At 32.5% G+C, this 7,589-nt stretch overlaps 1 non-coding gene across 1 annotated transcript; it reads right to left on the bottom strand.

Moving 5' to 3' along the window:
• Positions 1-301: 301 nt before the first annotated feature.
• TRNAV-AAC (transfer RNA valine (anticodon AAC)) lies at positions 302-374 on the bottom strand. The gene has a single exon. It is a non-coding gene; the product is annotated as a tRNA-Val (tRNA).
• Between the last annotated feature and the right edge of the window lie 7,215 nt (positions 375-7,589).

Below are 7,589 nucleotides of genomic sequence, written 5' to 3'. Positions count from 1 at the left end.
TAAGTTTAATCTAAAGTAACAAGAAAGAATTTGTTCATATTACACCAACGATATGAATATGCGCATAAAATATTATTTTTAAATCAAGCGATAGTAATTAAAATTAAGTTTTTATTGCAAACTTAACCAGTTATTCAAAACTAACAGTCGCACGCGACTTTATCTATGCAAAATTTCAACGAGCATATAACAAACATCCGTCCATACATCCAAACATTTATAATATTAGTACGATTAAAAAAACTGATAAATTTTATTTCGAATAATACTTTGGATACGTAAAATATTTGAACAAAAGTAATGTTTCCGCCCGGGATCGAACCGGGGGCCTTCTGCGTGTTAGGCAGATGTGATAACCGCTACACCACGGAAACGTTGGTGAAAGTAATACAAATTTTATTTTGGTTCGAACACAGAACAGTTCATGGGCAATTCGTATGTGAGGTGCATGCATTATCTAGGAGATATGGTCGTCTTTATCCAACATGTAACTAATTCTTAAATCTTTTAATAGTTATCTTATTGGGTAGTCTTTGCATCAACAGAGCTGCTTGTCTGTTTTAAAGTTTTTTTAAACATTACAGGATTTTAAATGTTACTCGTACATGTAGTCATAAGTAAAGATAAAGAATTTGATTTGAAGAGAGCAACTAAAGCTTCGATAACGTAAACTTTGAAACAGCATACGTAAGTGGGGTGGGCACGACTTATGATACCAAATTGATGTTGACACAGGCATTACACGGAATATTCGATACTAAATACCATTACTGATAAAAGCCTTCGTTGGAGTGTACACGAAACCCCTATAATCATGTTAAAAATGATCGAGTTACGTACCCGAATCGCGGTTGATCCGCAACGTTGGTAGGGTCCTATGACGTCACAGTTCAGCAAGGGGAATAGATTGCGAAAGGAACGTAGTACATATTGGCGTTTTAAAAGCGAAACGGAATCTAATTTGTACAGCACTTTGGACATTTTCAAGTAATTATTCTACGGGATCGAGATTGACAGGTTACTAATTAAAAATATCTAATAATGTCTCTTAGAAGCTCTTTGAGGTTTAGAATCGTTTTGTCTAATTAGAATAATCGGTAGCATCTGCAAAGTTTTAAGCATATTCTGTAGGGAAATGAAGTTTTTCAGTTATCTTGATCTTTCTTGTTTTAAACAAACAAGAAAGCCTTCATGCTGATGAGGTAAGTGGTTATGTTAATCAATTTTCATTTAGAATTCCAATCGAAATTGAAGACCACCCCTATATCTTTTTTTATTACAATCTCATAATTCATTGTTTGTTACAATTTATCTCCTTGAACATTAATTTTCTAAACACAAACACCGACGTTCCCGACTGCCCTGACAATTGGTTGTACACACAGACAGCTCAAAGCGTTGAGACCGATCCCGACACATCCCCGTACAGGATCGGTGTCATTTGCAGATCTCGGATAACGAGGGTGGACGTAATTTCTGTACCGGACCGACGCCTTTCCTTGACAAATCCTCTTGAATTTCTCAAACGGGTCCATTCAGGTACACGTGCCGTGGTATGAAATTACGAAATAATCATATTAATGGATTTCAAAGATGAAATATAATCGTTTGTAAAAGCGTAGTAATCAATTATTATATTTTGCTTATTTTATTGCTATTTTTTAATGACTAACATAGTTAAAATAATGTTTTGAAGTTGTGTATGCTTTATTATTATTCACGACTACATCTCGAACACTTCCCGCGCGATTCTCTTCACTATTTTTTCACCTATCTTTTTTCATCAATAAAAAGGCAAAGGTTCTTATTGGCCAGTACGCCACGTGTTTGGCATAATATTTAATTCTGCACCCAACAATTAGTATTTGTAGAGTATTAAATTAATTCAGTTCAATCTAAATGCTGTGATGAAATGCAATTTATCTGTCATCAATTACTGGCAATGGACGTCATTGACGCGACGCAACCTGCGCCGGCCGGACGGATAATTAAATTTTATGATCATCTCATATTCATTCATATTCAAATTAAATAATTTAAAATACCACTTCTTATAGCAATCATTTGATTATAATTAAAAATCAGCTGTTGCAGTTAGAGTACAACGTAAAAACTTATTATAAAAAAATATATAGATCAGATTGTTATAGCAATATTTTTCCCCTGGTATGGTAGGTTGATCCTTTCGACGCATTTATTTGACATCTCAGAGTATGTTTTAATTAAGTGTTTATCAAATACATGAACGTTTTCAATTTTGTCATTCTTACTGAATTAACCTATGTCAAGAGGGTAACTATAATTGAAATTCTCTGGATGCTTTTATACTATTGAGTAAAATCAATAGAGAATTATAAATTCAAAGTCGATTTTATCGGGACAGCTAGTCTTAACTAGTCTTAGTTATTCACTTTGAACTGCGCTAATTTTGTACCTAGTTCTTGCAAATGTACTTTACAACCGTAACTTTCTATCTATTAATTTGTTTGACGAAGTCAAAAATATGAATTTATAATATCTCGTTAACTTTCACGTTTAATAACTATTGTATTTGTTTGCGACGTGACAATCGAATGCGGAACAAACGACAGGTAGTCAAACTACGGAGTGAAGCCGCGGTGCCGTGTGTTGCAAAGTTTAATTAGGCAGTCTGCGACAGAAACATGGTGGTTTGTTAAGGCGAAGTACGACAAAATTATTGCCATTTTTTCCTCATTAGTTTATGCAATTATATCCGTTCCATTGTGACTTTTTTATTCTACTTATTTTTTCCATCCAAAATCTCTAAAATATTTAAATTATAATAAAATTACATAAACCACTATTCAGTAAAATAAATCTTATAAACAATTAAACGTATAGATGATTTAAATAACAGATTATTTCTAATCCATGCAAAATTATTTTTTTAAACACCTGTATTTATACGTAAGCTTTGTACTTAGCAAAAAAATGTTAGTTAATTTTAAACGAAATTCAAATATTTTGTTCTTACAATTTCATACGATGGTTTCCGTGCGTGGTGACTGGCTATTACAGATTAGCTATAATGAACCTAATTTTTTAATTGATTAAATTATTCAGCATTCATTACTAGGCAAATATTTTAATATAATGTCGGAATATTTCAACGAAATAAATTTGTACATCACTAATCGTGGGTTTCTGAGAAGAAAATCTCTGTAAAAAAATACGACATCCCTGTCTTTGGTAAAACAGAGATAAGAATATGTTTCAACGACGATTTTGGTCTCGAAAACCCACGGTAACCCCTCGAATTGTGGCTTTAGTTATTTGCATATTGCAATAAAACATGGATATATCAGGCTTTATTATTTCGTTTTCAATTATTCAGTGAGATGATGATGATTCAGACAGCGTTTACAAGGTCTTTCTCCTAACACGAATTACCTTTCTAGTTTCGTATGTTCACATGTCCAAAACCATCTAAAACTGTTATCAACTATGTCTCAAACTAAGACCGTAGTATATTTTGCTAATTATTTCGATTGTACAAGAGTAGACAAATTAATTATGAAATCTAATACTTTTGAGCGCAGTATCTTCACCTTAACACGCCGGAGACACGTCGAACATGTGGTGAGTGCGGTGAAGCTTTCATTATTTTGTCTTGTTTTTGTCTACGTAATTTATTTCCATGAGTGCTATCTGTTTTATTTTATTTATTTTTTATCAATTATTTATAAAATTAAAACATTCAATGAAGTACCTACGCATAAGAGTCAAGTTAAAGTTTTATTTCTGGTCATATTTAATTTGAAATAAAAACTCTTTCAGCAGAGGAAATTAAAATTAACCTATCTCAAAACGGCGTTAGAACGCGGAAAAAGCCTCATTACCTCTGTTAATTGCATTTGATAAAGGAAATTAAGGGTTAAATTATAATATTTTTTAAAAAAATATTAAAGAATTTTTAAATAAAATTCTTGTAATCTTTAGAAATTGAATACAAAAGTGTAACACAAGTTATACATATCTCCAATATTTAATATTATTACTTAGTAATAAATTTATTCAATAAAACCAATTTTAAAAACACCTGAAATAATAAACTTTTAAAATAAATAAATAAATCTTTTGTGTAGTTTTAAGCTTGTTTTAACCTCTTGACATCGCGCTTCACATACAGTAACCATTGGTTCCTGAGACCGAATTATCGGTACAAATCATATCGTGACAAAACTGAGATAAAAATATCTTTTAAACGGCAATTTTGGTTTCAGAAACCCACAGTAAATAAATTGAGGTCATTCGATTATAGTGTAAAATTATTGATGCGCATTTGATACTCATTAATTCTTCTTTGTCGCTTTAGTTCTTCTAGACTGGTCGTGGTCACTATGTATAAGTGACTTGTCTCACAAGCCGGAGTGATTCTTTCGATGCTCATATTCGTTACCAACCTAATCCTTTTTATAAATTTTATAATTTCCTTTACAGTTTGAATTTCAATTTACGGAACCCTAAAAAACGATTGCATCTAAAAGAGTTCGTTTGAAACGAGCAGCACCTCGTTGCAAGCTACAAACTGGTCGCTTCGTTTGGTGCGACGTCCGTTTCAAACGGCGCGCCCGCGACACAATTATACACAGGCACGCTTGCACTCGCACTACGCAATTTAAACTTGTTTGAATCGGAGTTTTTTCTAATTTTTTTTTGCATTCGTACTGACGTTATTTTCAGGAAAATTCTATTAAAATCTTTGTTTCATTCTCGATTGGTAAAATGGCAGTCGGTGCACTATGGTGTGAAGAAATTAATTTGACTACCGAAACTCTAGAAATGAAATCTAGTAACTTGAGTGGCGAGGCGATTAAAAGTAGGTTTTGGATACCATCAAATGATTTAAATATTAAATTATTAGTTACTGTATTTTTTCTGGAATGGATCATTATTTTTTTCGAAAACATGTTTTAATTTCTTAAGTTTTCTAATTAATTGAGGGCGTTCTACACAAGAGCAAATATTAAAAAGTAAACAAGGCTTTTTAACATGTCAACATCGAATTCAAAAATAAAAGCATTCGATGAGCTCTATATATATTGAAACTCTCTCACAAAAGAGGAAGTGAATCCTTACTTTTTAAAAGACCTTTTATGCACGGTCTCTATGTTCTGTGTTCGTGTTTTCACATCTAATAAGAAAACAATTTAATAAAAGGTGTTTATTGGATAAAATTATATTTTGTTTGTATTTTTTTTATAACAGAAGGGGGCAAACGAGCAGCGGGAACACCGATGTGTTCAACGACGCCCATGGACATCAGCAATACCAGAGGAACCGCAGATGCGTTGCCGGCGTTGCGTTGTATAGTTGTGGTTAGGATAAAAATTGTATCAGATTTAGGTAGACTATATAAGATCTCTGAAGCTTTTGGCAAATACTTTAATTTTAGACAAACGCTTTTAGTGTGTAACTTTAAAATATTTTCTTGGTAGAGCTTTGAACATTTAATATTCTAGATTGTATTTATAATTACTTGCACAATAGTTTTTTTTTTCCAAAAATATAATTTTTATTCTTTACATAAAACTTCTACTATCCCAAAAGTAATTATTCTTCGTAAGTTTATAAATATTTTTCAATATTTAAATTGAAACAAACAACAGACAATTCAGTTAGTATTATATATTTTGCACTTCGTACTTGATGTGATAACGAAACGCCCCGGGCGAAGTACTATACCCAGACCTAATTCCCGTTTCTGTAAATAAATATCAAGTTTTATTTATAGAGGAAAGTTTGGCTTTTTTGCTTGCCTTTAACCGTATTACAGCGTACTAAATCAAATAATTTATGTTACAACGGATAACGTAAAGGTATTTTCAACATAATTTTCCGTCTTAGTTTCTTTATTCAGAAGAAAATATATTATTATTTTATTTGTATTATAAGTTATATGGATTCTTTTAATGAAATGTTTCTAGGGAGTTTTTTTTTTTGTAAACGAGCGAGCGGCCACCTGAATTTTCCAAAACTGCGAAGCGACCGCTGCCCATAGACATCCGCAAAGACAGATGTGTTGCCTACCTTTAATCAACGGAGGTATGTACGCACAGAAAGAAGATATTTCCCCTTCCTATGCGTTAACTCCTCCGCCAACTTCTTCTTTCCATTATTTTCTTATAAGAAAAGCTTCAGAAAATTAAACGTCCGGCGCGCACTCTCTTCAAACGAAACGCGGGATTCTTTCTCCTTTACGTCCGTCTTGTGGGTAGTCGTGGTATTTCACCGGTCGTCCTGGTCTATTCGTCCACCCAATAAATATTCTTATTGCGGGATCTACCATTGTCAGATATCATTTTGCTTAATAATGTGCAGCGTCGGTAAATGAGCTATTATTTCCAAATGTCAGTTCTAAACATACTTAGGAGTATTATAAAGCAAAGCAAAGCAAATGTGGAAATATTTGTGTCGTCAAATATTTTCGGTTACATAAAATGTTGTATAAAATCTTTATTACTTTCATAAAGCCAAGTTCCAATTGTTAACTGACATTGTAATACTTCATTAATTTCGCTCGTAAAATCTTATTTTTATTGCACAAAACATCTTTCTACATCATAAATTGTTACTTGATTAATATATTTTATCTTACACAATACAAAGTTTATTACTTTTACCAAAATTGTTTATGTTTACAAAAAATATATCACCACACAGGTTTTCGCTTAGAATAAAGTAATTTCCAAGTAGTTTAATATTATTTAAGTTTTGTTACCCCATTTTCAATGTTACAAGCATATGTTGTTTTATATAACTTACTACGTACTTATTATTATATATAAAAACTAGCTGTCGCCCGCGACTCTGTCCGCGCGGGATTAAAAATAGATGTTGGCTGATTCTTAGACCTATTCAATATGCTCATAAAATTTCATGAAAATCGGTCAAGCCGTTTTATAGAATTTCATATATAAGATAAGTTTGTTAGAAGGTATCTGTAGAACGGCTCAACAGATCTCGGTGAAGTTTATATAGCATTTTATGCATAGATGTAGAGCGTAGTCTGAGAAAAAACATAGGCTACTTAATATTTTGTGTTTCCGTGCACGTAGTCGCGGGCAAAAGCTAGTCTATCAATGTACTAGCGTACAACTAAACTGAATAGAGCGTTTAAAGATAATACTTGTTTGCTTAATTAATTACGAAAAACGCACAAGTGTTTTAGTTTGTGAAGATGAAAAAAAATCTGGGAATAAACTTGTAGAGCTCCAGATTTTGATGGTACTTGAATCATGCCTGCTATTGATGGGGCTTAGGGTCGCTCTGAGTTGTGTACGAAACCGCTAAACTTGTTAACGTAAGTAGTCTAAGCGTTTCATAAGCAGTCACTCAATTTTATAGGGTAACCCTAATTTCAAATACAGCGCATTGAGCTATTCGTTGAGTTAACGCGCTCTATTTATCTTGTATAAATTTTACTAGTAAAAAACTACAGATTTTTAAGAACTTTAAGAATTAAGGTTTCGGGGAAGATAATTTAAGTCATACATTTTCTATGCCAATCAACTAAAAAGCAAATTATAAAACGCCGAACTACTTTTTCACTTTCTTGGCTCTTTCCC

The sequence above is a fragment of the Papilio xuthus genome, unplaced genomic scaffold, assembly GCF_000836235.2.
Source record: "Papilio xuthus unplaced genomic scaffold, Pxut_1.1 DF825946.1, whole genome shotgun sequence".
NCBI lineage: Eukaryota > Metazoa > Arthropoda > Insecta > Lepidoptera > Papilionidae > Papilio > Papilio xuthus.
The sequence above is the reverse complement of the archived record's forward strand: the minus strand, read 5'-3'. Positions and strand labels throughout refer to the sequence as shown.